We start from the raw sequence: 9812 nt of genomic DNA, 5'->3' as shown, positions 1-9812 counted from the left end.
AACAAGCAGTTATATATTTTGCACAGAAACTAGAAATCAATACCATACAATACAGCATGACAATCATGATGACATTCCGTAACATACCTAAATTTTTATTTTGACATAAAATAAAAATAATGGGGATTATTAGTCAATAATCCCTATCTAATACATAAGAAGATTTTACCTAATTTGTTGAGCTTTAGTGGAAAGTACAACACAAAACCTTTTGTTAAAGGTACAGGTCTGAATCTGAAGGAATCATCATCCTAAACAAAATTCCCACATTACATTTTAGAAGACTTGTACATCTGGAAGCACAAATACAATTAATATACTACAAGATTAATTATAATTAGTTGTCATAGCCATATGAAAATATTGTATGGGAGCATCTTTAAGCCTTTTTGTCTGAAGAACTTAACCCTTTTAACAGTGAACAATATGAATGTATCACAATATAGTTTAATAAACTTTATTGTAGTGTCTCCCAAAAGGCTATGGAGATCATTGAGACCTCCCATTGATGAGCAAGAACTGGTTAATGTTACCAGGAAGCCACTTTTCTATTCATCAATTGGAGTTCTGTCCTATTGGACTTTTGCTTAATATCTTAACAATTTTTGGTGACTTATGAAAACCCAATCAGAACATTTAGCATATTATTTTTGAATAATGAGAGACTCACAAATCATAATAAACAACAATGTACATTACATTTATACAATAAATTTTAGCATCATTTGACCAACTGGTAACCTGGGTGGAAGTATGCTTTTTAAATCTATAGCCCAAATTATATTATGAACAAATGGTCCCAAAACATAAAAGAAAATATATAAGAGAAAAAAAATCATTGAGCTCAAATGAAAAAAAAAAAAAACAGCTGTTAACTTATTGGACAAATGGACAAACAAATACATAGCTTTTCAGAATGGATAACATAAACAGTCAGACAGATAATCAATTTTTCTACAACACCAGAGTGCACTCAGATACTTTTTGGCCAAACTGAATTATAATCACTTTATACAATTTTAGAAATTTATAATTATAAATGGATTAGTTAGATTTAGTGGGATTTAAAAAGTTAGTAGTATACACTGACAAGCAAAGTCTGTTGACATATAAATTTTGTACAGCATGATTCCCTATATTGTTTTGTAAATTTTGAGCATATGATAAGCATGTTTAACGATGTTTAGCCTGTTGAATGGCACCTGACGGAGTAATAGTGATAGTAGCTAGCAATCTGTAATGTGTAGCTTATTCCTAAGTGAGGTTACCTGGCAATTGGGAATGGGAATGTAAATGACTAATAAAACAGGGAACATGATGTGACTGAATAACGAATTAGAGAGTATAATATAAATTTAAAAGATCTTTCCAGTTGTTGTGAATTGTGGCAGTTTTAATGTGATGAATCACACAGAAACCTAAGCACTGTCTGGAAAAAAGGTTAATTGCAGTGGATGAATGATCTTGTAAGGCCCACATAACAGCTTGTACTTTCATCTTTTGTGTAGAGGAAAAACCCATGTCCTGTGTTTGTGTGTGTGTGGTACCCTTTTGTGGCTCTCACATCTGGTGGGCTCCTGCCTTGCCACGTGGGGGCTTAGGTGTTATGGTTTGTGTCTAGGTGGTTTCCCTCAAGTCTATTGCAGTCATAGAGACAGCTGAATCTGTGATTGGTTTGTTGTCTAGTGCTGGGATTGACAGCGTGGGTGCTACATCCACCCAGGGATGGAGCTGACATGCAATGTAAGGGTGGGAAGAAAGCATGTATTATTATTTGGTTTATCATTTGGGACCCCCATGAATGGCTGCCCTTCAGCCATGCCATCCTGCCTTGGGGTGAACTAAGTATGGACTGAAACCTCAAAAAATGTAAGAAACAAACCTTTTTTTCCTTCATGTTGGGTGTCAGGTATTTTGTCTCAATAATAAGAGAGAAGTAACTAAGACAGAATTTGTCCCAGAGCAATGGGTTCATTACTATGACTGTACCTGACCATATGGTTCAAGAGCCCTTGGGAATGGCTTACGGGAAGAGTTTGGAAAGGTTATGAGATGTTGCCTGAATGCACACAGCTGAAACAGCTTATGATGTTTTATAGGGGAGATTCCGGTCAGAGCCCAGGAGATCAGAACATTGATAGGAAGCCTGACAGTAAGACCAGGCTTTGGAGGTTTATGCTGAGTAAAAGGACTACATTTGTTGTTGAACTCCACATGAGGTGTGTCATGGCTTGGCAGAAAGTTTATCTATATTTTGCTTATGTCCAAAAACGTTGCCTGAGACTGAGATTAAGGGCAATAGACTGGTTACTCTGGCAAAAGAAATTTCAAGGCAGTCTAATGTTGTGGCAGTGACATGGCTATTGCTTGAGGATTTTAACAAGATTATGTTGCAAGTCAAGAGCAAAAAGCCCAGTAGGGTGATTTAAAATGTAAGTCTGACCAGAAAAAATGCCCCCAAAAATCTGTGGACCTTGAAGAAAAAACTGAGACCTCAATTGATGAGAAGGAACAGAGAAATAGAAAAGATGGCCTGGAGGCATCCTGGCAAGCAGTGGGTCAAAACTGCAAAAGTAAAAGAAAGACTTCTATCAGAGGAGAAAGCTGCAGAGTGTCATGGTAAAGGATTCAGGAAGTTTAAAAATGGTGGCAGCTGTACCAGATTTCAGAATTGCAGTGACATAGAGAAGCTGTTCCTCACAATTGGTTTCAGAGTGCTCAGCTATCCAGTCACTTGGTTCTTACAACCAAGAGAGAAGAAAGCCTGGCTACTGTTCCAGCTGTCAGAAGACCTCAACAGCATCCACATGGCATTTTAATAAGTGGAGAATGCATGATTTCTGAGGTTAAGATAGCTTTCATTTTGATTTCAGAAGGCCTCAGAGGCCAAAGAGAGGGCACCTCTGAAAGGGCAGTATGTGAAGTTGTGAGTGTGAAGTCAAAGGTGCAGTGGAGACTTCAGAAGGTTGGAAAGCCAGGAAAGTGGATCATCTAAGGAAATCTGCAAGAACTGAGCTGAGTGGGCTTAAGAAGAATAAGAAGGAGCTGTAACCACTGGAAGTGCCTTGGGGTGGAGTCACTCAAACCTTTTGGAGCTTGCAACCAGATTGTTTCAGATGCTGATTGTTGAACTTCAGAACTTAATGTTTACTCTGCTGGACTTTGGATTTGTTTTATATCCCCTTGTTTGTAACTATTGGGATGGTAAGGTTTATCTTGTGCCATTGTTTGTTTTCATTTGTACCACGGTTTTCAGCTAAGAATTTTTCTTAGATCCCAGAGACTTGGGACTTGGACTTTACGGCAATGTTGAACGTGTTAGGACTTTGGCAACTCTTGTAGATGGACTAAATATCTTTTGTATAAAGTATATATATATGAGTCTTGGGGGGGATAAGAGTAAAATGTTATGGTTTGTGTCTAGGTGGCCCCCCAAGCCTATTGCAGTCATGTAGGTGGCTGAGTCTAGTGTTTATGATTGGTTTATTATCTAATGCTGGGATTGGCAATGTGAGTGTTGCACCCTAACAGGGGCAGAGATGACATACAATGTAAGGGCAGGAAGAAGATGTCGTTGTTTTCTTAGTCTACTCTTTAGCTCTTGTTGTTTGGGACCACCATGAATAGCTGCCCCTCAGTCATGCCATCCTACCTTGGAGCCAGCTGAATATGGACTGAAACTTCCAAAACTGTAAGAAATAAACTTTTCCTTCCTTCAGGTTAGGTATCAGGTATTTTTGTCTCAACAATGAGAGAAAAGTAACCAAAGCAGCAAGCTCCCTTGTTGGCCCTGCATTAGTGCCTGCCAGTAGACAGGATGAAGGGATATATGCTAGCACAGAGCCCTGCAGCACATAGCTCAGGAACTGCAAAAGAGGCAGCAGCACTGTACAGCACAGCCAGATGCCTGATATGGTCACCCCTTTATGCCCTCCATCACCCAGCAGTGCAGACAGTGTTGTAGGCAGCAGTCAGTGTTCACTGGGAGTGAAGCAGAGAGGAGTGGAGGCAAGGGGAGTAATGGGTGCAGAACAAGTGGAACAGTTTGCCTGAGTTCTGTCCCATTTTTGCAAGATCATCTTCATGAATTCATGCATGACACCAGATGGCCAAACTGGGCTCCTGCTTAAGCATGGTGGTTTCCTGGGAGTACATGACCCCATTTGTTCACAGGAAGTGGTGGAATACACTCATTGCTACTCTGGGGGCCTGTAGGCCATAGTGAGACTGTAGAAATACATGACACTGTGGGTACATTCTTTTCAGCAGATTACTGCAGATCCACAGGACAGCCATAGTGGTTCATGGGTCTGAGGAGAGGACAGTTTCCCCTTGGCCCTGCCCCTCAGCACCACAGTGGTGGTGACTGGGAGAGGATCAGTGCTTGGATCACAGCCAAGGATGGATTCCACCACTGGTTAACCCACAGGGTACCTAGAAGTGCCACCTCTGTAGTCATAGTCTCCTGCTCCACTTCTTTTCTGACCAAAAACTGTTGCATCTCCTATGCCGCCAAACTGAGTAGGTGTGAGTGCCATGGGTATGGATAGGCTGGTAGTTTAAAAGCCCTGTGAGGCTATACAGAATTTGTGTTGTAACACATAGGAGGCAGAACTGGCTGGATTTTTCTTCCCCTGCTTACCTGCTTACCTGCTGTTACCTACAGTGGCATGCAAACACCAACTCCAAGACTGCTGAACCAAGCCAAACTGGGCTGGGACATCTCAAGGAAGCTCTCTGTGCCATATACTATTTATTGTCATTTTCAAAGGCCATTTGTTGAGCAATTAATTTAAAAGATGACTTTATTTTATGAAAGGTAGAAATCTCAGTCTGTCATGTAATCAAATTTCCCTGAACTCTCATTTGTGGTTCAGTGAAAGTTATCAGTGTGGTTGTTCTGCCTTCTTTTTCCTGGCTTATTGCTCTGAGTCAATTCCTGTATGGTCTTTGCAACAAACTTATGACCATTAAGATACTATGCAATCCAAGACCACAAAAATGAGCATAGGAATCAAACATGCAACACACACACACACACACACACACACACACACACACACACACACAATGTGTGTGTGTGTGTGTGGTTTTTGAGAGTATGTTTGCAGTGCAACTCTTCCCTCTCAGACTCCTTAGTCTAAATATGTTTAGGTCTCATACCTGTGCTGCTTTGGAAATATCTCCTTCCAGTGTCATCTAGGAGGTGGTTCTCCCTACTGTGTCTCAGGTTTGAACTCTAGAAGAGGTCATGGCCCAGAACATTTAAGCCATGGTATGGCTTTCATGTATGTTCTCCTGGATGAGCACAAATCTGATGTTGCATCTGACCCAGAGATGGGTATGTGTCCTTTATCTAAGATGACTTCCCGGCCTTTGGCATTAGCAAAAGTTCATTTTTGATGGGCTTAACTAACAAGGAAAAGGCTTGAGCAGTCTAGAGTTCTTTCTGACTTCACACATCTCTGTAAGGAAAGTACAAAGTAGGAAAAGAGTAGAGGTAAAGTCAAAGGAAGGAAACTGAAGCAGAAGGCTTGACATTTCCTCTAGAGTACAGAGGAGGATCAGAGCCAGTCTGTCTCAGTGAAACCTCATCTCCAAGTCTTAAAGAATGGCCACCAGACTAGTGCTTCTTAAATGGTGAAATGAGTTCCGCATTTTATTATAGGAATGTGTATTTTCTAAGTCTAAGCTAGATTTCACTTAAGAACCATTTTACAGAAGTTTAAATTAAAGTCTGCTAGGGATATTCTATTATTATTTTCTCTAGTGCTATTGTCTAAATAGAAGCAAGGAGTACCAGTATCTTTACCAATTATTTTAAATTCAACAGGTACAAGAATAAATAATAAAAATGAACCATTAAAGAAACATCACGACCTTATAATTTTCCCATGTTTTAACTTAGGTTTAACATTACTTTAAGAGACAAGGCAATTAAAAACAATGGGAAAATCACAAGCAACTATCACAAGTAATTACAAGCAACTAAAAAAGACAAAGCAAAGTTTGAAGCATAAAAATTCGCTACCTAAATAAGTACCAGTCCAGAGTCTATGAAACAAAAGCAAAGCAAATTCTTACCTCTGTCCAATGATTTTGGTGGAAGACCTCCAAGTGATATAGGGGAAGGAAACTCTTGAATTACTATATGTTCAGTACCATTTTATGTTCTCTAAAATCAAAGAATGAATTTTAACAGAGGTTAAGAGTAGAATACATTTATTGAGAGAAAGAATGCTTCTGTCTGAGAGACAGAAGGGGTCCTGAGTGGGTTACCAAAGACTGTTTTTTTTCTAGGAACTTTTGTAGAATAAAATCATGAGATTAGCTGGGTCCATGATGTGGAAAAATGGGAACTTGCAAGGTGAGCATTAAGTGGGACAGGGCTGTAGTCAACCAATAATATCAATTGTTTAGGTGAAACTGAACAAATGTGGTAGTGAGTCACATAGTAATCGGGCATGCTTAACAGCAGTGACTCTTCCTGTAGTGGGGAGGGATGTTGACTCCTGATTTCCTCAAGGTGATAGAGAACTATTTGGACTATCAATCCTTAGGATGTCATTGTATTTGCTTTGCATTTGGTCTTGAGATCTGGCCCACAGCAAGAGGTGACTGTTTCCTCCAAGGCTGCAAATATCTAAACCTCTGCACTGACTCCTTTGAGGGCTCAGCCCTGTCTGATTGATTACCTTTAATATTTCTAACTACCTCAGCCACCTGTGACAAGAGCAATTTCCTGTACCTTAAGGCACCTTGGGCTGTATTATGGTGATATCCTTAATACTCTCATTTAGTCAAGGCTCTCTCTCCAGACAATTCCTATATTAAGGTAATACCCTTAAGTATACTCATTCTGTAAGAGCCTCCTTCCCTGGTTCCTGGAAGGTTTCTATTGTTTTAACCTGTCTGTCAATATATGATTCAATATATGTAACCAATCATGTAATGTTTGTCACTTGCTTTTTACCTCCCACTTCTAATTCTATATGGACTAAACTCCTTCCTGATTCAGGGTGGCTGCTTGGGAGGACTTATCCCTGCAACAGTCCACTGGTGTGAACTCCGCACATTCTACTGGTGTAAAGACTAAATGCTGCCTTCTTATCTTCTCAGTGCAAAGAGTCTTACTTTTGATTTGGTTTAGTTTGGTTTGGCTTGAGAATTTTCCCACCACACTGTGAAAGCTTTGAGATTATTGCTCCTTCCCTATAAGTAACGTAAATGAGTTTGGTTCTCTGAAAGTCTTTCAAGGAACTTTCAAAGAGAACCAAGAATAACAAAACAGTCCATTTTTTCCTTAATTGAAGAATCTATAAGGTTTTAGTCAGTTATTAACACACATATAACAGACGGATGAGCAAACATATATACTGTACTTGGTCATGAGTTTTTGATGAATCAGATACAACTGTAATTTTAGATTATGACATAGCCCATATCCACAGCTGTCATTATTCCTCTTTTCTTTTTCTCCTCATTTCTGTGTTCTTTATAAAGAAGGGGAAAAAGAATTGGGTGGCTCTACACACCTCTTTGGGCTGCATTTTCTTCCTGTTGGAATCTACGGTGAGGGCCCTCTCACTGGGACAAGAACAGGGTATTGGTCCTAAGACAGCAAACTGAAGAGGGTCAATGGAACATAGAGACTTCCACTCAAGAAAGTCTTTGAGACTAAAGAAAAATTGAACGTGAGTCACTTTTGCCTGCATTGTTATTTTCTAAAACATGTCTAATTGTTTATATTTTAATGTATATCTCATACTTGGCCATATTTTTGGTTGACCAGAGGTGTCCTGGTCAAGTCTAAATGATATTGATGTTTTCTCTTGAGTCTTTGGGATTTTTTCTGCAATGCTTAGAGGACACATTGGGGAGTGAGTGTGGTAGACTAAGAAGAGAAAGACTGAGTGAGGGCCTGTCTACATTTTGGGCAATATCTAAAGTAAAATTGCTTTTGGTTTCAAGGATAAAAGTGGAGAAGAAAGCTTACCTAGGAAGCAAACTGCTGGGCTCTGTGTTGCTACCTAGACATCCTTCTTTTTCTTTTTTTGTGAAGCAGATATTGCACGTCTCTTGTTTCACCAGAAGCCTGAGTACAGCCTGGATCTTCCTCCCTCTCCCTACAATCTGTCATTTATCTGCACTTTATACCAGTTGGGGGACTTGAGGTCAGCTTTCTATGCTTGTCTATATTGCTCTCCTGGGAATTGGAACAGGGTTCAGGTGATCCTTTCTATGCCCCTATTAATAATGATTGCTGTATGTCTTAAATACAGAGCTTCCTAGAATGGAGCATTTCTCTTGTAAATGAGTTTGTCTTTCAAGGGCTGATTTTGATACTGATTCTAGGTTTTGGGGGAGTATGCTGGGAGTGAATGGTTCTCATTGGAGATGTGGCCACACACCAGTTGCATTGCCATAGAGTTGGCAGGAGGAGTGAGTAGTGGGTTTTGCCTTTGTTGTTCTCTGTGTATTGCCAAGGCAGAGTTCTCAAGAGGGAGGAATCTAGCCACACCCTTGTTTTCATGTTATTTTTGAGCAAACAGTGACAATAGTAATAAGATACACAGGAAAAATCCCAAGCTGTGGAGGAGAACTATCACCTCTAGGGATAGACAGATGTAGGTAATATCCCAGAAAAAATTTCTCTGAAAGGCCCTAGGGCAAAGAGATCTCTGAGACATTTTGTTCAAGCTATCTAAACACCCAGGTAATTTTTCCAGCAGCAGGATAAGTTAGGATTATTTAAAACCCACTCTGAAAATTTTTATTCTGGTGTCTGTAATAATCTTAGAATATAACAGATTGAAATCAAATGTAGATTGAAGCCCATATCATTATTTAGTAAGCAATAATTATAAATTAGCAAAGTCACATTTCTCAGCTTTCTCCATCACTCACATATGAATAATGTAGTTGTTGGAAAGAAAATTTTATCTTAAATCTTTATTGTATAATTTTAAACATTCTCATTTTAGTTAAAATTTTAAAGTGTACAAAGGGCATTCTAATATTTCTTTTTGGATCAAGTCCCAAGCCACCAGAGTGGCCAGTTTCAACTCAGTGGAAGTGGTAAGGTGTTACCATTTTAAAAAAATGTACTCTCTGAAATATGTTCTTTTTGAAAGTTGGTCTTCTTATAGCCCACCTACCTTTATGGAGCCAGGATATGTTCCACTAACCTGTGGCTAACAGTTCCAGACTGGACACTTACTATCTTTAAACATCTTCTTTTATATTGTGCATATCAAGAAACCTAGTGTTGTGGCATGATGGGATGTATGCATTGCTCCTCACTTGGAACAAGCAACTGTTCAGGCAATAAACCCTCAGCTTTAGTAATGAAGTGAAGAATGGAAGCTTAAAGTAAAAAGAGTAGATTTTTGGGCAAAATATGGAAAAAAGGATCAACAGCTGTCCTTGGAGACTAGAGATATAAGAAGTGAAAAATTCTATATTTTTTACTCATTTTCTTTTTACTTATGACTACTGATTCTCCCATTCAGATATCTGGAACAGGTCTTCTGATTGGCTCTCTCACTGTGTTTGACTTGAACCTCAGCACCTCTACATAGGTATATACTTTCTGGTCTTTGAGTTTCTCTGTACCTTTGTGAAGGCTAAGTGTATGCTGGGGGAGTTACAGTTAACAATTAAGTTAAAGGGACATGTGTGCTTTTTATACATTAAATAAGTGCCCTTTGGTGACTGCTTCTTATGTCCTTGCATTTTATCAGAGTTGGGTGAGGGGGTTGTTTGCCCTACCCTTTATGTTCTCACATACATCTCTGTTTTGCCTTGCTGAC

The sequence above is a fragment of the Cavia porcellus genome, unplaced genomic scaffold (genome assembly GCF_034190915.1).
Source record: "Cavia porcellus strain 051 isolate PalLab524CR breed Dunkin Hartley unplaced genomic scaffold, mCavPor4.1 scaffold_30, whole genome shotgun sequence".
NCBI classification, from domain to species: domain Eukaryota; kingdom Metazoa; phylum Chordata; class Mammalia; order Rodentia; family Caviidae; genus Cavia; species Cavia porcellus.
This window is presented reverse-complemented; position numbering follows the sequence as displayed.